The following is a 23728-nucleotide window of genomic DNA, read 5'->3' as shown; positions in this document are numbered from 1 at the left end:
TATGGGCAGACAAGTCAGATAGTTCTGACCAGTGTGCTATGGGTATTATTAATAATTATTTGTACTACTGTCACCCCTAGGAACCAGAATCATAGACCAGGACCCCATTGTGCTAGGCACTGTGCAAACACAGAACAAAAAGACAGCCACTGTTCCAGTGATCATGACTGCACATTACTGTGTGACACAGTGATAAGCCGCTGTTCTGTCTGTTCCCACCAACTACATTACTATCTTTTTGAAATTGCTACATGCTGATGTTTCAACATGGCCTAGGAGGTATATACTTCTATGGCTGCCCATCTCAGCCATCACATCGTACTTTGGGCTGCTGTCGCTCACACAACGCATGTGACAATCTTTCTTTATTGCCTTCGCATCTGGGGCAGGTCAGTACCTGTAACGATTAGCACTGTAAAACACCCCTTCCTGCTTTGGGTGTTTCCTTAGGACACCTTTCTATCAACTTTTGTGAGCCTTGCATCACTGCCCCAGACAGTTTTAGGGACATGATGCAGACCATTCAGCACTAGCTATGGTTAATTGTGCACATGCATTATTGAGTGAACTCTATTGGCTGCTCAAAGATTCCATTCCACTTCTTGAACCAGGTACTCAGCTGGTGTAAACTGATGGACTCAAGTCGATGGGGGCTATTCAGATTTCCATCAGCTGGTGATCTGTCCCCTTGTCTTCTGAACACTTTTCAGTACATCTTTTCCTGGAATATTTTATGTACTGCATGGAACAGTTGGGCCCTAAAGACATGTAAGGAACTGAACATCTCCTGAGAGATGTTGGATGAGCTTAGCTCTCAGAGAAGTCACTTTTCAGAAATGCTCAGCAGCCTGTAAGATTGGGCCTTTAAGTAAATGTCAGATAACAGTTAATCTTCTACACTGGATGCACTTAAGTTTCTACTAGTTTGAAAGTTTCTATGGTTCTTTCAGTATTCTCCATATACAGCTAAAGTCAATAGAACTACTTTCATACGTCAGTGTTTACATCAGTGATTTACCAGTGAAAGCATGGAATGTTATTGATTTATTGTGAAACATTCTTGCTTTGTTTGCCACTCCCATCTATAACTGTACAAAAATACTGAAAATAGCAATAATAAAATAGTTAAAGGAATATGCTCCGTGTGTATCTGGACTTGCATTTGAGGCTGACCACTGTGTACATATAGTTCTTTTCAGAAGAATATTTTGTTGTGTTTATATTTTCCAGATTACAAGAGAAATAATGGTTTCTATTTTGGGTCATAGTACAGATTATTATGTTGTGATGAAATATACTCTAATCATATAATGTAATATTTATTTTTTAATCAATATAAGATTTATGACGTCTTTAACTATTGATTTATTTGCTTTAAAATGCTGGGGTGGTGGTAAACAAGCAAGAAGTAACTACACTGTTTTCATTTAGCAACCTTACCTGGTTTTTACAATGAAGTAGTGTGGGTTTGGAACAGATTATAAATATATCTTGGTATGGTGGAAAGCTTCTACTGGCATGAGTTTGGGATGGCCATGAAAGGCAGTTACACTATGACATTGCAGTTTTGAACTGCTTTCCCCCTCCCCCACTAGATGTGGATTTAGAGCAAGATATTGTATAGCCTCACAACAACAGAGGGAGGTAGCAGAATTCAAACAAAAGCAATGTGGCGTTTTCTTGCAAATGGTCTCAGTAAATATGCTTCTGCCAACAGCAACATACATGAAGAAAGACTTACAAAACTGGTGTCAACAGAGTCTGTTTTGCCTAATCACATTGGAAAAATTGTTCAGTATCAGCTCATTGTGGTGAAGCTATTACCCTTTGAATGCTAGAAAGGTCAGCTGGGGTTATCTGATGCATAAGTACTGGCTGCACAAATTCCTGGGGCAAGCTTAGCTCCTGCTCTGTGCCTTTTGAAACAAAAGTTCTTAGGTCTTTGTTTATGAATCTGCCTAGTATGATTCAACCCCTTTCTCTTCCTTTTTTTCAGATAGACTGTGAGAACTCTGTGCAGATGAAGATCTCAATGTGTTAATCAGATGGAAAAGGTGTGTTGTGCAACTTCTTTTCATGTACAATATTTGATAAGAGATTCAAGCTATGTCTGGAGTAAGCTGGTGATGTGGGTTAGAACTAAATGAAGATGGTCTTGTCTAAAGTCTATGTTATAACGCTTTTACATTGTGTTCTTCATTAGTGCTATTTTTCAGTATTTTTGGAGTCACAGAATGACAATGGTAAACAAAGAATATTTAACAATATTAGAGGGAGGTCTGGTCTAGTAACTTGAGCAAAGGTCAGGAACTCCTCCTGACTTCTTGTCATGAATCCGACACTGATGCCCTCTGTGGATTGGGCCAGTCACTTAACCCCTACTTCAGTTTCATTATAAGATGAGTGTGATAATATTTAACTACTTTATGGGGAATTGTGAAGTTTTATATTTGTGAAGGTTATTTTTTAAGAGCTACATGCTAAATATTATCATCTATGTCATTGTTAGGCTGAATAGTGCCTGTGTGAGGTACAACCAGAATATGATTCATGCAGAATATGATTCATAGTCCAGGGGTGGCCAAACTGCAACTCGTGCACCACATGCAGCCTTTTACAGTTAAAGTGCGGCTCGCAGAGCCCTGCAGGCTCCCCTCATTCTCTGCCTACCAGACTGTTGGGAAGGAGGCATGGGGCTTCTGCCCTACGGCAGGCTCGTAGGGTTTGGGGTTTCTGTGAGAGATAACTGGTGCCTGCTGAGAGTGTGGGGCACAATTTAAAGATTCTCCCTCCCCCAGCAGCTTGAGTCATGGCCCCCCAAGGGGCACATCCCCCCTCCGCCTCCCTTACCGTCAGCAGCCCGTCCCTGCAGCTCCCAAGTGTTAGTTCTGCCTGGAGAGGCAGAGGCAAACTGCTGGGAGCTGCAGGGAGGGCCGGCTGCTTTAGCTCCAAGGGGAGAGGCAGCAACAAAAGCAGTGGCTCGCCCTACAGCTTCCAGCTGTTTGCCTCTGCCCTGGCCACAGCTCCCAGCTTGACGGCTCCAACAGCTGCCATGCAGGGAAGGGGCCTGGTGGCACTATGTGACAGCCGTGACAGCAAACCCTGGCAAAAATCTGGGGGGGACACATGATCCCACGTGCCTCCCTCCACATGTCAGCCCCAGCTTCCTCCAAGCAGGGAGAGTGGTCTTGGCGCTTCAGTCCCATGGGGCATGCCTGCCAGGGCCCAGGGATTCAGCAGGAGCAGGGCTGGAACCCCGAGCCCCAGCAGCCACGCCCTGGCTCTCGAACTTCTGAAGATTGTCATATGCAGCTCGGACGGTCAGTACATTTGGCCACCCCTGCTATCGTCCAATTAATGGGCTTTGGGTCTGGCCCCAATTGACAAAACACCACTAATTCTTTCCTTATTCTGAGCCAAGGCTTACTCAGGAATAGTTCTAGTGAAATCAGTCCTACTCATGTGAGTAAGGTGCTAGGATTTGGCCCTCATATTTATTCACAGTCTACATTAGCAAGTAATAATATATAATGTATTGTTTAATGTGCAACAATCCATTCAGTATGAACCACTCTAGGACTGGCTTTTGTCTTTTGGCTGTTCTCAGAATCACACAATATTGAAGTGAGAAAGAACAGAGCATTAGCAACTGTGTATTTTTTGTTGCTCCAGACTAAACAAAAAAAGAAAAGCATTTAATCATATTCAGATGAAAAGGTTTAGCAATTCTATTCTGAGCCTCAAATATTGCTAAAAGGATGTAGTTTAAAAAGTTCAAACATGTTTGAGTTTGGAATCCCTGACTATTTACCTTAGCAGCACATCTTGTTGGTTCCTCAGTGGGTGACAATTAAACAATATTGAGGAATGAGTTTGTTGGAATACAAACAATAAGTGTTTCCTTTAAAGAGCAATTGGTTCTTTCCAAATAGTTACGTTAATTACAAGTCTCAAGTATTTTAGATGATGTTATGAAAAGACGTTTTACTGTGAGAAAGTTATTAGGTTTTGTTTTTCCTTTCAAGCTAATCATAAAATGTTGGCAAATGTGTGGCATTATTACAGCAATTCTCTCTAAGTATATTTGGAAATGGAATTAATTCATTCACCATCTCATTTATTACCTTATATAGAGGAGGTCTTTTATCTCTTCAATTTTTGTTTATCACAGTTATTTATTCTTTAATCTTATCACTTTATAAGTGTTTTTTCCTGTGTCTGGTGCCTTGCTGACAAGATTTCCAAGCTTAATTCTCCTTCCCTTTTAAAATTTACGAGAATAAACCAGAGTGTCTTAATCTAAAAAGCTCTGGGGCAGATCCTCACATAATATCAATGTTGAAGTCAATGGAGCTATGAGCATCTGCCCCACTGGCTCTGCAGAGTTAGCACAGCAGTGGGTCTGTTGGACTTTCCTAACGCGTTATTCCAGCTGCCACTTTGTTCTCTAATGTGAGTACTGGGTTTATCTATCTTGCTGATAAGAAACCAAAATTAATGCACATACCGCTTCCTACCTTGGCTAAATGGGAATGTGATTCATCTCCCAGCGGAAAGAACACATTTTCCCTTTCCACAGGAAACCCAAAGTCTGTTAACTTTGAAGTTACCACAGGCCACCAGCCTTTCTTAAGATACATGATGAAGAAAAAAATACAATTCTCAAATTCTGCAGTTCTTTACTACTTGATGGATATTTACAGGAGTAAAATAGGAAGCCACCCACCTCAAGTATCACTGCTCTGAACCCAGAAGTGATTAAAAGTCGTTAGCCACCTCACACGGCTATTCCATGGCCTGTGTGCAATGACTTGGGGGTTTCTGGCTATTTCCTGGTGGACAAGGGTCTACTTTACAAACCCACCATCTTGGCAGTCTCAGCAGAGATACCAAGGGTTAAATGGACACTGCAAAATGGTAACATCTCCCTCACGCTGTTCTCCCAAGCCAAGTTAGAAACACGTCGACGGGGCAGTCCCGACCAGATGTTGCTACACTGCTCCTCTATCCCCGTGTATGCATAAAGGTCTTCAGCTTCCAAAGCTGTCGTTCCAGAGCTTTTAATGAGCACTAAGTTCTGCCAAAGCAAAAATAAATAAGTAAAATAAAATACAAAGGATCAGCATGTGAGGTTGAAGTAGAACAGATAAAATATTAGAAAACTCACCATCAGTGTGATAATGTACTTGCATCATTTGTAATGAAAGCATTCTGAAATGGAGAACTCATCCTGTAACTCACATTGGTCTCATCCAGCTAGGTAAAACGGATTTCAGAAAAATATAATTTTTCTACTTCTTCTGCTGTTAATCAATAGCAAATATTGAAGTGGAGTTCTCATTGGCTCAGCCTCCCCTTGGTTCAGAGATGTGGCTCGTGGCCATAACTATCAACAACACCAACCTGTAAGATAACTCTCTGTACCCAATTGTTTGTAATCTGTTCATGCAGTTTCATTCTGAACATCTTTTCTTTAATTGTTTGGCAAGAGTTTTCAGTACCAGTAGTTCTTAACTGTACAGCTCCTGATCTTTGATTTGAGGCTCTTAAGCACGACTATCATGCAAACAATAGCAATCTGCTAAATGTGCTTAAAGAATAGTAAATTACATTAACACATCTGTTCCTTGTGGTAACTGAAATCAAAACTGTGCTGCTAATCAGACTGTTTGTACCGTTGCAGGGTTTCTAGAACTCTGGATGTAAAAACATGGAGAGCCTGTGAGAAATTTCCTTAACTGGATTTCATAGCATTCAGAACCTTTAATACACCGCGATATGCACAGCTCTTGTTTCATTGCACAGAGAGCTTAGACTAGACCTGGGAGAACTTCAGTTTATGCCAGAGATCTGAATGTGCCTGCCTCAAATTAAGACACAGTGCAGAATCATCTCACACTGGAAGCAGAAGTCTCATTTTAACAACACTGACATTGCCCTGAAGAACGCTGATAGTCTCGTATGAGTTAGCTGTAGCAGTAGGCAAACTGCTGCTCATTCAGTGAAGTTTTCTGTCTGTTGTCTGCTATACAAAGATCGTGATTTGTAAAGGTATAGCTTCTTCTTGGACCAGTGGCTACTGTAGGTTTTGGTGTGTATCTGCAGAATAGTTATAGGGCTGAGGATGTTAGGGAGATTCCCAAACCTGAGCCGTCCTTCATAGGTGACAAATCTGAGGAATTGTCACAGATTGAAGTGTCACTAGAGGAGGTTTGGGAATTAATTGATAAACTTAACAGTAACAAGTCACCGGGACCAGATGTCATTCACCCAAGAGTTCTGAAAGAACTCAAATGTGAAATTGCGGAACTATTAACTATGGTTTGTAACCTGTCCTTTAAATCGGTGTGGTGCAGGGGTGGGAAGAGTCGGGGCAGGAGCAGGGCCAGGGCAGGGTCGAGCAACCACTGGGCACAGGGAAAGTCGGTGCCTATGTCTGGATCCTTTCCAGTTTTCTCTACATCTTTTTATACATTGGTGCCCAAAACTGGCACCACAGTACTCCAGCTCAGGCCTAACCAGTGTCAAGTAGAGCAGTACTTTTCCCTCCTGTGACTTGCATGCTATGCCTCTGTTAATGCAACCTAAAATTGCATTTGCTTTTTTTGCAACAACATCGCGTTGCTGACTCATGTTGAGGTTTCGATCCACTACAACTCCCAGATCCGTCTCAGCAATGCAGCTGCCAACCCAGTTTCCCCCCCATTCTGTATTTGTGCATTTGGTTTTTCTTCCCTAAGTGGAGCACCTCACATTTGTCTTTGTTGAATGTCATTTGTTGTCTATAGCCCAGTTCTCCAATTTATCTGAATTTTAGCTCTATCCTCCAAAGTATTGGCAACCCCCCCTAGCTTTGTGTCATCTGCAGACTTGATCAGTATGCTCGCTATATCTACATCCACGTCAACACGTTAACCAACACTGGACCCAGAACAGGTCCCTGTGGAACCCCACTTGAGACCTCCCTCCAATCCGATATCATTCCAATAATAGTTAGGCAAGTAACCAGTCTTGTATTGGCTGTGGTGCAGAAGGGTAAGACAGTATAGGCAGTTGAAAGAGTCGGGAGAGAGCCTGATGAGATCACAGTGACAGGCCAGGAAAGTGACCCTAGCAGAAGTGTTTATATTTGAATGGACCTGCCACCCCATCTATTGTACATTCATGAATACAAAACCAAACACACCATAAAATGCATGTTGTCCGCCTACATGCTAGCTGTAATATGTAATAAATGAATCACACTCCTTCATTATCTTGCCTTTTTTAGGTATCAAGCAGTGTAAGAGTTATATTATTCATCTGGTGTCCAGCTCTGCGAGGTGCTAAGAATCCTAAACTGCGGTTGTCTTTCATGGAAACTGAGGGTACTCATCGCCTCACAGGATTGGACCACCTCCTTTCCCTGCAGGGCCCTTGAAGCTGACAGTTTCTGGCCAGACTTTCTTGGGAGTAGGTTCTTGGCTTGGTGACATTCATATAGTTACAAGGCAAATACAGTTGTTACTTGTAAAGATGATCTTTCTCCCCCTCCTTTTTGTGAAAAAGTCAAAGACAAAGAGGAATGGAGCTTGCTTACTTACATATGTCCAGGTGACAAATTGCCCTCACTTTAGCTGTGAAATAAGATTGCCCCTCCCCGCCCCCTCTGCAAAGTACTGTTTGAGGACGAGCCCTTGTACTTCTTTTGCCATGGTTACTACATACCTGAAATATGATGATCTCTCATTTTCTACTTAATTACAAGGTGCTTTCAATGCCCATCTTTAAATAGGTTATCTATAGTCAGACAATTAACCAGGCAGGCCACAGCTGAGGGGAATTAGGTGGTGTAAGTAATCCTCAGAATGAATAATGATGGATCCCAGGAGAGGAAAAACAGGCAGGGATAAAGATAGGAAGTTGGTAGCAGACAGGGGCTGCAGGGAAGTAGTCTGCTGTCACTCCCAGGGAGAAGGGAGGTGTGTTGGGGACACAGAGGCAAGTAGCCTACTGTTACTCCCCAGGAGGAGGGAGTTTTGGGGCTGGCAAACCCAGAGAAGGTGGGAGGGCCATAAGGTTAGGAAAAGCTCCGGGAAAAGGCAGTAAGGTCTGGGATGGAACAGACATTGGCTGTTGACTAGATAGTACCAGATCTGGAGTTGGCATAGAGGGTGGACTGGGTTCCCCAACAAGCTACTGGGGAAGTGGCACTGGCTGGGCAGTGAATGGGAAGGCTGCCAGAGCTAGTCCGTAAGAAGAGACCTTGATACCCCGGAAGGGGAGGACATGTGATTTGTCTGTAGGGCTAAGCCATGAACGCAGAATATTCTGCCTTACCAAGAGCCAGGAAGAGAGGACAGACTGTGCAGTGAGAAATGGGAAGGAGGTGGCAGACCTAGAACCAGCTAATCCCGAGAGCAGCCAGGAAGAGATGCCACTAGTGGTGAACTGACCTCCATGACAGACCTATAAACATAAATGCTTAGTTGCATTCTACCAGCTTTGGCCCCGTACTTTTTGCGTATGCACTGCTGCTTGTAACATTCTGACTGGGTTTACACTAGAAACTTTTGCTGGCAGAGTAATGGTGAGTAGGGGTGTGATTTTTTTTTTTCTCTCTGACATTTCTATACCAGCATAAGCCCTTGTGTAGAGATGGTTATACTGGCATAAAAGTATCTTGCTCAGAGGGCCAGTATAAGCTACACTGCCAAAAGTACATTTTTGCCAGTATAAACTGCATTTACATTCGAAGGATTTGCTGGTATAGGATTTGCTGGTAGATCAGTATAATGATACTGGCAAACATTTTCTAGTGTAGATTAGGCTTTCTAAGGAGTTTAATTGGTTTCAGTGAGCCCAGGATACTGTGGATGGAAAGAATGTTCTTCCATAACATCCATTTCCTTTTTATTAATAATAATAATGTTGCCTCTTTTCAACCTGGGTAGCTAGTCAAAGTTGGGGGCCTATTTTGGAGCAGAAGCTTGGATTCTGGTATTTTCTTTGATGCAGCCTTAATTACAAAGTCCTGCTTTTCTGAATGCAGGAGGAACTAAAACCATGTCAGATCTTCCTTGCTTACAGCCCCACGCTGCTTTAGCCCCAACAGACCCAAAAACTCTCTCTAGACTTCTCCCATGGTCATGTTGTGCTTGCAGGCTGCTGCTTGGCATTCTTGCCGTCTTCTGAGTACACCTCCCCACCCCCATGCCTGGTCATCAGAACAACACCCAGTGGAACCCTCAGCTCACGTGCTAGTTTCTTAGCAGTTTCTGCTAGGCCTTGTTTTAGGTGTGTCCCCTTAGCTGCCTCTTACAGCTATCTTAAATGAAGGGCACATTCACAAATCAGTTTCAATGAGGTTTTAACTCAGCCTGTAACAAGGTTTAATGCTGCTCATAATACTAAAACAAATGAGCGACCGTTTGCAAAGAGCAACATAATAAGACCATTTTCAGACTTAAGTGCAACGTAGAGTAAGTATAACAAATCTACAGGATATATGTATCTTTGAGGGAACTGAGTGGGCAAGAGAGACTGACATATTAAAATATATAGCAAACGTGTATTTATATTAGGCCTGAATCTGCCCAACTTCCTGAGTAATCCCATTGGTTCAGTAGGATTATTTACAGAATACAATACTATTCAGCATGAATAATGGGGGCACAGCTGGGTCTTTATTTGTATCTGTTGTGTATGTTTAGTGGACATGAAGCATTGCTTTGTGGTACTCCTGACTCTGCTGCTAGCTTTCTAAGTGGCCTTGGGCACTTTACTTCACCCTTCTATAGCTCAGTTTCCTGCAAAACTGAAGACAATATTTATCTACATCATCACAGTTGTGAGGCTAAATTCCTGTTTGTTTGTGAAGCACCTTTAGCTCATCAGCTGAAAGGTACAACAGAGAAGATTGAAGCATTATAAAGTACATTTAACACAGAGAACATCAATGTCCCACAAGATGGTGGGAACAAAGCTGTAGCTCATGGCACAGGAGGGCTTTTTCTTGACTGTCACATTATAAAGAAAGTCTCCCAGATGAGCTAATGTTGTTTCAAACATAAAAATATGTGGGTAACTTATTCTATTCTGGAGATTGTGTTATAGTCATAGTGGCTTTATCATAAGTAGGGCTGGGAGAATAGTAATACATTTGTAAACATCTGGGAGACTTCTAATTAGAGTTTTGCTTTGACCACATTTGCACCTCACCTTTCCCTCTTTGCAAACATTGGTGTGAATGATGTTTTGTTAGTGCAAAGTGAATTTCAGGCCAGTCACCAAGATTAGTTTAGTCAAACAAACAAAACAAGTGTCATGATACAACAAAATTTGTTTTGGGCTGAGCATCTTATGTGCCTCAAAACCACCCTCAGACCTAGATGAATAAAATGATGGTAAACTGTCCATTTTGTCTTCCCTCAGACTCCTTCTGGATAGAATGACCTTATCTTCCTGATTCAGCAAACTGAAATTCCCTCTTTGTCTTGTCTCCTATATCCTTTGTCCCTTTTATGTTATGTCCCAATGTCCCTCATTATTTCATAATCTCCCCCATCAAGCTAGCCCACCAGACTGTTGCAGCATTGTTTCTTCTAAAGACAGTATTTAGAAATTGTTTGTAAAAGTTATTTTTGGCACAAGCCCATACAAAGCAACTGTAATTGCCACTTCTCCAAATTCCAGGGGGGGCTCTTGGGACTTTGTCAGAATACTGGAAAATAAAGCTAATGCAGCTGTTCTCTGGAAAAACCACCACCAACTTGTTGGAGGTTCCATAACTTCTTCACTTATGGGCAGGGGTGAAAGTAACTGAAAGGACTTACCGGTACGCCGGAGTCCTGAGTTGGGGCGTAGCCTCAACAGGAAGATGTGGGGCCTTTAAAGATTTAAAGGCCCTGGGACTCTGGCAGTGGCTGTAGCCTTTAAGTCACCCGGAGCTACCAGCTGCAGAGGTGACTGGGAGCCCCGGGGCTGTGGGGCAAAATAAAGGGCCTGGGGTTCCGGCCGCCGCGGAGCTCTGGGCCTTTTAAATCCCCGCCTGAGCCTCACTGTTGGGCTCCAGTGTGGATTTAAAGGGCCAGAGGCCCTGGCTGCTGTGGGAAGCCCCGGGCCCTTTAAAGAGCTGCCCATGCCCCGCTGCCGGAGCTTCGGCAGTGATTTAAAGGGCCTGGGGCTCCCCGCAGTGGCCAGGCCTTTTACGTTCCCGCCCGAGCCCGGCAGCCGGGCTCCGGTGGTGATTTAAAGGGCCAGAGGCTCTGGCCACTGTGGGGAGCCCCGGGCCCGTGATTTAAAGGGCCTGGGGCTTCCTGCAGCGGCTGGAGCTCTGGGCCCTTTACATTCCCACCCAAACCCAGCAGCCGGGCTCCAGCGGTGATTTAAAGGGTCTGGGGCTCCCCGCAGCGGCAGGAGCCCCGGGTCTTTTAAATCCATGCCTGAGCCCGGCTGCTGGGCTCTGGTGGGGATTTAAAGGGCCAGAGGCTCCGGCCGCTGTGGGGAGCCCTGGGCCCTTTAAAGCTCTGCCCAAGCCCTGCTGACGGAGCTCTGGCAGCGGCGCTTTAAAGGGCCTGGGGCTTCCTGCAGTGGCTGGAGCTCCGGGCCCTTTAAATCCCCACCCGAGCCTGGCTGCCGAAGCTCCGGCGGTGATTTAAAGGGCCCGGGCTCCCCACAGTGGCTGGAGCCCTGGGCCCTTTAAATCACAGCCAGGGAAGCCGGTCCAGTCCGGCACGACATACCAGCTCTTGCCGGTATGCTGTACCGGACCGGACTGGACCAGCTTACTTTCACCTCTGCTTATGTACATCTCTGTAAAATGCCCATTATCCCTGCTGATGTCCAGGATTCTTGAAGATCATATTTGTCCATTCACTTATGGAGGCAGTATAGCAAAGATTGTACCAACTTTGACATTCTACCATGTATCCAGTTTTGAAAAGGAAATGAGTGCTGAATATGGCCCATTATATCTGTACAGCACGTGCAATTGCAAGTATATTTATCAAGAGATTGGGCCAGGTTCTGATCTCTTGCTGAAGTAGGTCCTAAATAAAGCTAGTTGGGCATTTTCCAACAAAATATTTTTGTCAGAAAATACTGATTTATTGAAACCAAAACTGTTCATGGAAAATGATCATTTCAATGAATATCCTGATTTGAATTTTTTTGGGGAAAAATAAGTTTTGTCCCATTTTGACATTTTCAAATGAAAAGTTTCAAGTTTTTTGGTTCACAGGTGACTGCTTCAAAATTATAATCAATTTTTACTAAAAAGATTAAAATTAAATGATTTGAACTATTTGTTGGGGATTATAGGTGTTGACCCAATCCAATTTTTTGTGGCAGGGGGCGGGGAGAGGGTAGGAAGGGAGGTTTTTGAGATTTTTACTTAGTTTTCTAGATTTCAAAAAATAAATAAATCCTGGGATGGGGAAACCATTCCCATACAGTTCTTATCCTGATTAATGCCACACAACTCAGCTGAATAACTGCATTTACACTGGTGTATCAGTACAAGAAGAAATTGGCCAGTTTGAATTCTAAATACAATTTAATACAATTGTTGACTTTCTGGAACCATGTCACATAGAACTGGCTAGGCTTGCTGTTGCCTGGACATTATCTCTAGCAATGAAAACCCTTATATTGGTGAGAGCAGCTGTGTCATAGTGCCACCCCCACTGAAGTGCCTTTCTGCTGCAGGCCGTGGCATGACAGGTAAACCTGCCTCATTTTCCCTCCTTCAGAGTCCCCAGTAAATTCAAATGAGCTTTCTTGCCTCAATAATACCCCTCCTTGGGTCAATTTATTTCCAAAACATAGTGTAAATCCAAAAACATAATCCAAAATCCATTTCCCACCCCAGTGCAACCAGTCATTAAAGCTCAAGACATCTCATCCCTCGATGCCCCACATAACAGCACCTTCACCCATCCTGGGACTCTGTCAGTCTTCTCCTCTTCTTGTACCAGAACAGCCATCCTAGCCCTTCCAACTGGAATGCAACCCTGCTCTTCCCACCAGGAACTCCCACAGCCAGGGGCGGCTCTATGTTTTTTGCTGCCCCAAGCACGGCAGTCAGGCAGCCTTTGGTGGCATTTCTGCGGGAGGTCCGCTGGTAACGCGGCTTCGGCGGCGGTTCTGCAGGTGATCTGCTGGTCTTGCGCCTTCAGCGTACCCACCGCTGAATTGCCGCCAAAGCTGTGGGACCAGCGGAACTCCCGCAGAAATGCCGCTGTAGGCTCCCTGACTGCCGCCCTCAAGACGACCGGCATGCCGCCCTCTGCAGCTTGCCACCCCAGGTTTGCGCTTGCTGTGCTGGTGCCTGGAGCCACCCCTACCCGCAGCTCTTCTACTGGGAGATCATTTTTGTCTGGGAAGCAACCCTGACTCTTCCTGGCCCTCTCATGGTTCCTCTGGGTTCAGCTCTCTGGCCTTGGAGATGTCAGTGGATCAGCCCCTTTTCTGGTCCCCTGCCTTCAGCCTTCGGCTCAGGGCCAGCTCCAGACCCCAGCGCGCCAAGCGCACGCTTGGGGCGGCATTTTGCCGGCAGGGCGGCAGGCGGCTCCGGCGGACCTTCCGCAGTCATGCCTGCGGGAGGTCCACCGGAGCCGCAGGACTAGCGGACCTCCCGCAGGCATGACTGCAGAGGGTTCGCTGGTCCCGCGGCTCCGGTGGACCTCCCACAGGCATGACTGCGGAAGGTCCGCCGGAGCCGCCTGCCGCCCTCCCAGCGCACCCTCTGCAGGCACGTCTGCAAGAGGTCCCCCGGAGCTGCGGGACCAGCAGCGCGCCCCCTGCGGCATGCCGCCGTGCTTGGGGCGGCCAAATTCCTAGAGCCGCCCCTGCTTCGGCTCCAACTTTCCAGCTTAGAGGCAGGAGGCAACTCCCTTTGCTGCTCTTCTTGCCTTCAGTGCTGTTGCTCTGAGGCTCTGGCTTGGGGATGTCAGCCAGCAAACCTCTCTTGCTGCTCTCCTTGCCTTTCAGCCTTCCCTTGGGAAACACCTTCTGCCTCCTTCCAGGACCTTCCACAGTTCCCTGGTGCCTGACAGCTCTTATCTGCCCTTGACTCCCACTCAGATGCACCAGGTCTCTTTTCTGCTCGAAGCCCAGGTGTCCTCTTAGTTGGCCAAATTAGAGAGTGCTGATAAGGCACAGGCGCAATGGCCCTGCTCCCTCTTAAAAGGAAAGTATCACCCTTTGACAAGCTGCTTTTAAAAAAATAAGGAGCTGGTGTGAAGTGGTCCCTAACATGTGATGGTGCATGTGGAACTGTGCTTGTCTCCTCTGTTATTTGAGAATAAATATACAATTTGGAATCCAGCTAGACTCTCTGAAATGTAAATACATTGAGGTACATTAAGAAAGATACAAATAGGTTTACACAATTAATAGTTATAATAAAATTAGACTGGCTCTGATAATGTAAATGTTTTAAAGTCCCATCAAAACACAGTTGGCTTGTCAAGTTTGATGCTGTGAACAGAAAGCATTTTGGGAAAACAAAGATATAGGCTCCCTATTTATCTGAATGCTGACATCTTTCCTTAGACAAGTTAATGGGACTGGACCACCCATGAGCTTAGAAAGTCAGAGTTTAAAAGTCCATTATTTTAAACTAAATACAAAATCCCTTGAAGCCTTGTTCATGTTTATGTTAACACTATGCTTCCTTATAGTTCCTTACCCTTCACTTTTTTAAACATTCAGCACATGGGGAAAATGACAGTCGTTGGTATCTGCATCATTGATGAAGATGAGGTATTGTCTGACCATGGAGGGATAGCATTAAAATTCAGTATCAGTAAAACTGATCCTGCAATATGTTTACACTCAGTTCCTCAAAGGTGGTTAGGTGCCCATTGGGAGGTAGGCAGCTTTGAGGAACTGGGCCTTAGTGTCTCCTCTGACTTTGGGTCTAATCTTGTAAGGTTCTGAGTGCCTTTTCAACTCCTAGTTAAGGAAGTGGAGCATGTTTTACCCTCGGTGGTTAGAATCAATGCCATGTACAGTACAGAGAGAACACAATTTTTTTTGAAATCCATTTAAATCTACCATTAGAGAGTTAATGTAGAACAATCAGATCTGAATGAAGTATGGCTTCACAATACAAGTATGTTTGACCACTGCAAAAAGTGCTGCTGTTGACTGATCAGATCAGTGGTTGTCATGGGGTGACCCTCTCCAGCACATGCCCTTGTGGGCCTGCAGGTGCATTGCCCTCAGCACCCCTTGGGTCCTTTCCGACAGTTACCCAGACTAGATTAGTTGAGCTCCCCCTTTTGTCGAGTCTGGTTTCTTCATTCATTGTACGGAGGTAGGGTTGCCAGCATCTGGTTTTCAACTGGAATGCCAGGTCGAAAAGGGACCGTTGTGGCTCCAGTCAGTACCGCTGACTGGGCTGTTAAAAAGTCCAGTCAGCAGCGCAGTGGTACTAAGGCAGGCTCTCTGCGCAGCCCCTGGAAGTGGCCAGCATGTCCAGCTCCTAGGCGCAGGGGTGGCCGCTGAGGCTCTGCATGCTGCCCTCCACCCTGAGTGCCAACTCTGCAGCTTCCATTGGCCAGGAACCATGGCCAATGGGATCTGCAGGGTGGCGCCTGCAGCCAGGGGCAGCGTGCAGATCCACCTGGCCACCCCTGCATCTAGGGGGCGCAGGGACATGCTGGCCACTTCCGGAAGCCGCCTGAGGTAAGCACTGCCTGGTCGGAGCCCCCCCTCCCCCGCACCCCAACCCCCTCCCCAGCCTGGAGCCCTCTCCTGCACCCAAACTCCCGCCCAGAACTCCCCCCCGCACCTCCTCCCATGTTCCAACACCCTGCCGCAGCCTGGAGCCCCTCCTGCCCCCCAGTCCCTGCATCCCCAGTCCCATTCCAGAGCCCACACCCCCTCCCACACCCCAATGCCCTGCCCCAGCTCAGAACCCCTTTCTGCACGCAAACTCCCTCCCAGAGCCCACACCCCCTGCCCCACTCCAAACCCCTTGGCCCAGAGCCCCCTCCTGCACCCCAAACTCCTCATCCCCCTGCCTCAAACCAGGTCCTGCACCTGCAGCTGAAGCCCGCACCCCCTCCCGCACTCCACACCCCTGCCCCAGCCTGGAGCCCCTTCCCACCATCTGAACCCCTCAACTCCAGCCCGGAGCCGCCTCCTACACCTTAAACCCCTCATCCCTGACACCACTCCAGAGCTTTCACCTTCAGCTGGAGCCATCACCCACTCCCGCACCCTAACCCCCCAACCCCAGCCCGGTGAAAATGATTGAGGGTGGGGGAGAGGAGCGGCAGAGGGAGGGGAGATGGAGTGAGTGGGGGTGGGGACTCGGAGAAGGGGCAGGGCAGGGGCGGGGCCTCAGGGAAGGGGCGGGACAGGGCAGGGGAAAGTGTAAGGGTGTTCGGTTTTCTGCACTCAGAAAGTTGGCAACCCTAGAATAACTCACTTATTTAGCCACTCAAGTTCATTCCCACTTTGGGTCCATGTAAGAATCCTTGTTAGTTTCCTTCCCATGTTCAGGAAGCCCCAGGCCTCCTTCTGGAGTTGGGCTGCACTTCAGGCATCTTCTCCTTAAGACAGGAGTCTCCTGACTCTCCTCTGTGCAGCTGGAGTTGTACTTTTAGGCCAGTTGTAGCGCCTCGGGCAGCTTCTCCTCCAGCTGGCTGTTTTCTCAATCAGTCCTTCCACCCTTTCGCTGGGAGCGTTCAGCAGGCAGACCTTCCCCTACTGCTGTTTTCTCCTGGCTAACTCAGGGCCTGTCCACAGTGCACCAAGCAAACAAAACAAAACAAAAACATTACAACTGTGAGTCTCAAAGCCCAGGTCTACAGATTTGGACTCATGCTACAGTGCTCAAAATAGCTGTGTAGAAGTTCTTGGTCAGGCTCTGAAGCCCACGCCTTCCCTAGCCTCTAAGGCTCACTGCTGTGGGTTTGTTTTGTTTTTTGTTTTTTTGCGGTGCAGACGTGCACTCGTGACCCTGCAGTATCTGCAGGCATTTGCCCCTGCTATGCGGGAGGAGGCACCATTTATGTTGGTTCCCTTCTCCCAGCTCATTCCCAATTGGTTGGAAGGCAGGGGAGATGGGCACCTTGACTACCCTGTCTGCCAGGCTGCTGGCTCCAGGCCCTTAAAGATATAGCGACAGGATTTCCTTCCAAGCACCATTCATTCCCAGGATCACGTCCTCCTTCTCCACATCCCCTTAAGTCCTTATATTGGACCTTTCAAATCTTCAGTGGGCCATGCCACGTGCCAAGATGGGCTGACCACTAGGCGCTACTGCTTTTATGGGGCAGACTATTCTACCACAGTGGCCTACCATGTTAATGGCTGGTGGCTATCAGTAATGTTATTGTGTTGAAGCTTTACTCCTGTAGAATTAATTGAGTGCCTCACTGTAAGAATCTACACCATGGGACTGATTTCAAGAAGGGCTAAGCACTTACTGTTTGTGTTGAATTAATTTGTATTGGGGGCAGATCAGTAACTTTTGAAATTCAAGCCCCATAGTTATTTCTCCAGCCTTCTCAGCTCAGCCCCTTTCACAACCACTGCATCTAGAAAACAAAATAAAAACGGAGAGAAATGAGTTCTTCAGAACATATTCTTCAAACATATATTAATTTCTAAAAATGTACAAACTCTTCAAAGTGCTCCTTCTTGCTGTTTGTTTTTCAATCTCTCAGTGCTCCCTTGGCAGCTACACACAAGAGCAGCACATCAGTGGGGATAGCCACCTCTCCATGTTCTTTTTTTTCTGGTCCTGAAACTGCCTCTTTTTTAGGCCCAGTGCCCCCAATACACACTCTGCCCTCTGCCTCAGTGATGTCTGAGGAAGGTTTTAGGATAACTTTTTTTATCTGACCAACCCCAATGACTTACAAAGTAAACTCAGGTTTCAGAGGGGTAGTCGTGTTAGTCTGTATCAGTAAAAATAACGAGGAGTCCTTGTGGCACCTTAGAGACTAACAACTCTATTTAGGCATAAGCTCTCGTGGGCTATAACCCCCTTCATCAGATGCATGAAGTGGAAAATACAGTAAGCAGATATAAATATGAAAAGCACATGAAAAGATGGGAGTTGCCTTACCAAGTTGGGGGTCAGTGCTAACCAGGCCAATTCAGTTAGGGTGGATGTGGCCCATTCCCAACAGTTGACAAGCAGGGGTGAATATCAACAGAGGGAAAATTACTTTTTGTAGTGACCCAGCCACTCCCAGTCTTTATTCAGGCCTAATTTGATGGGGTCAAGTTTGCAAATTAATTCCAGTTCTTCCATTTCTCGTTGAAGTCTGTTTTTGAAGTTTTTTTGAAGAATGGCCACTTTTAAATCTGTTATTGAGTGTCCAGGGAGATTGAAGTGCTCTCCTACTGGTTTTTGAATGTTACAATACTTGATGTCTGATTTATGTCCATTTATTCTTTTGTGTAGAGACTGTCCGGTTTGGCTAAGGTACATGGCAGAGGAGCATTGCTGGCACATGATGGCATATATCACATTGGTAGATGTGCATGTTAATGAGCCCCTGATGGTGTGGCTGATGTGGTTAGGTCCTATGATGGTGTAGACAGAGTTGATATGTGGACAGAGTTGGCAACAAGGTTTGTTGCAGGGGTTGGTTCCTGGGTTAGTGTTTCTGTTGTGTGGTGTGTAGTTGCTGGTGAGTATTTGCTTCAGGTTGGGGGGCTGTCTGTAAGTGAGGACTGGCCTGTCTCCCAAGGTCTGTGAGAGTGAGGGATCGTCCTTCAGGATAGGTTGTAGATCCTTGATGATGCGCCGGAAAGGTTTTAGTTGGGGCTGTAGGTGATGGCTAGTGGCATTCTGTTACTTTCTTTGTTAGGCCTGTCTTGTAGTAGGTGACTTCTGGGTACCCTTCTGGTTCTGTCAATCTGTTTCTTCACTTCAGCAGGTGGGTATAGTAGTTTTAAGAATATGCTTGATAGAGATCCTGTAGGTGTTTGTCTCTGTCTGAGGGATAGGAGCAAATGCGGTTGTATCTCAGAGCTTGGCTGTAGACAATGGATCGTGTGATGTGGTCTGGATGAAAGCTGGTGGCATGCAGGTAAGTATAGTGGTCAGTACATTTCCAGGATAGGGTGGTGTTTATGTGACCATCGCTTATTTGCATTGTAGTGTCTAGAAAGTGGATCTCTTGTGTGGACTGGTCCAGGCTGAGGTTGATGGTGGGGTGGAAATTGTTGAAATCCTGGTGGAATTCCTCAAGGGCTTCTTTTCCATGGGTCCCGATGATGAAGATGTCATCAATGTAGCTCAAGTAGAGTAGGGGCACTAGGGGACGAGAGCTGAGGAAGCGTTGTTCTAAGTCAGCCATAAAAATGTTGGCATACTGTGAGGCCATGCGGGTACCCATAGCAGTGCCACTGACTTGAAGGTTTAAATCATCCCCAAATCTGAAATAGTTGTAGGTGAAGACAAAGTAAACTCAGTACTGATGCTTCTTTAGCCTAGGCTGGCTGTAGTCTCTGTCTCGGTCTCTGCAGCTCATTCCTGTCTGTGAATCATACGTGTCCCATTGACATGTAACTTTTTATAGACCCTCTTCTGCTCCATGCCTATGTCTAGACAGAAAACAAACCACCATGGAACTGTCTTTCCCATAGTTACCTGGCTAAGTCAGGGCATGGAGAAGGGAAAGCCACCAACGAAGGGGAGGGGAGGAAGCAAATAAGAAGGAATTTCCCCACAGACTGTAAAAATATATATGTATATAAAACATCCCAGAAGACTGCTCTTTCTGTTCATGCCTTACCCACACACATTCAGAATGGAGCAGTGTGATGGGGAGTGTTCTCCATACTGGCCCTTCAAGAGCTGAATTGGACCAGGTGGGCCCAGTTAGCTAATTAGGCTGCAATCAGGGTGGGGTCCGCCAGATCTCTGCCCTGGGTCAGGTTCTGTTCAATATCTTCATCAATGATTTGGATGATGGCAGAGAGAATACAGTTATAAAGTTTGCAGCTGATACCAAGCTAGGAGGGATTGCAAGCTTTGGAGGACAGGATTAGAGTTCAAAATGATCTTGAGAAATGGTCTGAAATAAATAGGATGAAATTCAATAAGGAGAAATGCAACAAAAATTATTAAAGGTCTAGAAAACATGACCTATGAGGAAATATTGAAAAAATTGGGTTTCTTTAGTCTGGAGAAGAGAAGACTGAGGGGGGCCATAGCTGTCTTCAAGTACATAAAAGGTTGTTATAACGAGGAGGGTGATAAATTTTATCCACTGAGCACAGGACAAGAAGTGATGGGCTTAAATTTCAGCAAGGGAGATTTAGGTTAAACATTAGGAAAAACTTCCTAACTGGAAAGGCAGTTAAGCACTGAAACAAATTACGAGGGAGGTTGTGGAATCTTCATCTTTGGAGGTTTTTAAGAACAGGTTAGGCAAACACCTGTCAGGGGTGGTCTAGATCAGGGGTGGGCAAACTATGGCCCACGGGCCGGATCCAGCCTGCCAGCCATTTTAAGCTTGCCTTCGAGCTCCCGCTGGGGAGCGGGATATGGGGCTTGCCCTGCTCTGGTGCTCCAGCCGGGGAGCAGGGTTGGGGGCTGCTCCATGCTGCTTCCAAGCGCCGCCCCTGCAGCTCCCATTGGCCAGGAACTACAACCAATGGGAACTGCAGGAGTGGCATCTGCGGACGGGGCAGCGCGCAGAGCCACCTGGACACAGCTCCACATAGGAGCCGGAGTGGGGACATGGCTGTTGCGTCCAGGAGCCGCTTGAGGTAAGCGCTGCCCAGAGCCTGCACCCCTGAGCCTCTCCCCGTGCCCCACCCCCCCACTCCAGCCCCAGCCCTACTCCAGAGCCCGACCCCCAGCTGGAACCTGCACCCCTTCCTGCACCCCAACCCCCTGCCCCAGCCCTGATCCCCTTCTCACCTTCCAAACTCCTCGGTCCCAGCCCGGAGCACCCACTTCACCCCAAATTCCTCATCCCCAGCCCCACTCCAGAGCCCCATCACCAGCTGCAGGGGCCCCCCCCATCTTACTCCCCCACCCCAGCCCGGAGCCCCCTCCTGCACCCTGAACTCCTCATTTCTGGCCCCACCCCAGAGCCTGCACCGCCAACCAGAGCCCTCACCACCGCCTGCATCCCAACCCCAATTTTGTGAGCATTCATGGCCCGCCATACAATTTCTATTCACAGATGTGGTCCTCGGGCCAAAAAGTTTGCCCACCCTTCATCTGGATAATATTTAGTCCTGCCCCAGTGCAGGGGATTGGACTAGATGACCTTCTGAGTTCCTTTCTAGTCATACATTTTTATGATTCTATGAATGGGGCTGAAATAACTGTGTATGGGCAGCCTTAATTCTGGCACTTCCTAACTTTTCTGCATTTGACTTTGCAACCTTAGCCTTCTTTTAACATGACCTTTTTTGTATGTAATACAGGATAGAGAATAGGGGGAGGACAACAGTGAAGTGTTCACATGAAATATTTATCTCGTCAGCGCTATCTATATGCAGTAATGAGGGGCATAAAGCATCAATGTAAAGGACATTTAGTTAAACTTCGGAATGGGTGTCCACCCTCCCTGACACTTGTGATTCAGATCCATGGGAGCAAGGCCAGCTTCTGAGTCTGGTGATGCCTACAACCTTGGGTTCCATAGGGTGTTTTTTTGGTTTTGTTTTTGTTCAACGCTAATCTCAGTTGTCATTTCTAATAAGGTCTGGGTTTGAGTGTGGCTGGCCATACGTACATACAACTTTCCCTCACTTGCAAGAGGGGCTAATCGCAGTGGGGTGAAGCCACTGAAGTACTGCCCCTAGCTAGTGCTGCTAGCCAATAAAAGGGGATGGGGAGCAGAGGGATCATGGGGCCTCACCTCCCCTTTAGATTATGTCTACACAGGAATTAAACACCCACGGCTAGCCCAAGTCAGCTGACTCGGCCTCGTGGGGCTCTGGCTGTGGGGATGTAAAATGATGATATAGATGTTCGGGCTTGGGCTAGAGCCTGGGCTCTGGGACCTTCTCATCTCACAGGGTCCCACACCAAACATCTACACCACAGTTTTACTGCCTTGTAGCCTGAGCCCCATGAGCCCAAGTCAGTTGACTCAGGCGAGTGCGGGTGTTTAATTGCTGTGAAGACAGACTCTTACATACCAAGCAGCAGACCTGGCCCTGTGAGGAGGACAGTGCATGCCGTGATCTTTCCAATGGTGTCAGAGCTGCTGTTCTGGAATGCTTGCCTCATAAAAACTCTGATGCAACTCAGCCAGATCTTCTCCATTACAATACGGTTCATCCGCACGCATCTCTTCAGCACAGGCAGTATCTTAAAACTGATTAGGTCCTCCATTTCTAGCTCTTTACGTTGTGAAGGTCATTCTGAAACTGTAAAGTGATTACTAGGTTTGAAAGTCTGTCATTCTTTGGGGATGCTGAGAGCCATTGAACAAAGCTGTAAACCCTGTATATGATGGAAACCACTTCATACATCGCTGTTGCATCCCCAGCACCCCCTAGTTCCAGCACCCTACGTGCCAAGGTGATTTTTTTCCCCAACAATCACAGGCCATTCACTGTCCTCCCTCAGCCACAGTGCAACAGCTTTCCAGACACATGGGGCCCACAAGGTCCATGGCCATGAGTCCCCCAGCTTGGGGAGATTGGCACAAGAGTCCTCTCACTGGCCCACTTCTAAATTGAAAAGCTATCTCTACGGGGAGAAGCAAGTCCCTGGTAGATGATGCACATAGTCGCTCTAATTATGCTTCCTTATTCTTACCATCAAATTGTCTACTTTTAAGCAAACTGTCCTGCAAAGAAACACCAGAATTCTGAGCCTTGTTATGTTCAGGGCTCAGGGTGTTCACTGTGATTGGCATTTTACTAGTATCTGCATGTGATTTGTGTTATCTGCCCCACTTTTCCCTTGCTAACTACCTACTTTCCCTGTCACTTTTTTTTAATGCTCTGAAGGCGGTAACTGGCAGAGTCCTGTGATGTGAAAACGGATCCAGGTTTCAACATGTGGTGCCCTTGCCCCAGTTCAGAACATTTCCCCATCAGCCTAGTAACTTTCAACAGCTAGTGTAGTTTAGTCCAATCATTTATTTACATCTCAAACTTAAAGGAGTCAGCCACATCCTTTTGTGCTCCCATTTGCCATAAGCTGAAAACTCCTTTGATTCAACAATAGCAAAATGCTGGAGTCCAAAGAAGAATTGTTAAATAACTAATGTGGCACTTTAATACAGATTTTTTTTAAAATTAGTCTGTTGCTTTTAATAATAACCAGGATATTCTGTTCCGTTTGCCAGTTTACTGCCATAATGTTAACGACTTCATGGTGAAAAGCTATTCTGAGAGTTTCTTAAACAAAGCCTTAATGATATATGGCTGCCAAAGTTAGCTACTTCACAGCTGTAATAGCACATTCTAGGCTGTGTGGCAGCCAAGCTGTCTTTGTTACTGTATTAAGTGAGGTGTGAGTGCCTGGAATGCTACAGTAAGCAAGGAGCCATCGTGGGTGGCAGCTGCCTTCCCAGAGTCCTTGAAAGTCTACGCTGTGATAACTTGATAAGGGGTCTGCATGTGTTAGAGGGCATGACATCCACAGAAGGCTGGGTGACTAGAGCACATACTTCTCTGGACTCCAAACTCTCAAACTTTACAGAAATTGGGTAGAAAATGTGAACCAAATCAAGGTTTTCCAAAGAGTCCTCTGATTATTTCAACACAGATAACCTTGTTCCTTTCTGGTTCAGTCAAT

At 46.5% G+C, this 23728-nt stretch overlaps 1 long non-coding RNA gene across 2 annotated transcripts in view; it reads left to right on the top strand.

Moving 5' to 3' along the window:
- Positions 1-23728, top strand: part of LOC120407792 — a 63619-nt gene that overhangs the window by 23787 nt on the left and 16104 nt on the right. For both annotated transcript variants that reach the window (XR_005600256.1, XR_005600255.1), the window contains one exon: positions 1997-2054. This is a non-coding gene — a long non-coding RNA (uncharacterized LOC120407792). The remainder of the gene's footprint in view (positions 1-1996; positions 2055-23728) is intronic.

Source organism: Mauremys reevesii, linkage group 6 (assembly GCF_016161935.1).
Source record: "Mauremys reevesii isolate NIE-2019 linkage group 6, ASM1616193v1, whole genome shotgun sequence".
In the NCBI taxonomy this organism is placed as follows: domain Eukaryota; kingdom Metazoa; phylum Chordata; order Testudines; family Geoemydidae; genus Mauremys; species Mauremys reevesii.
The sequence above is the reverse complement of the archived record's forward strand: the minus strand, read 5'-3'. Positions and strand labels throughout refer to the sequence as shown.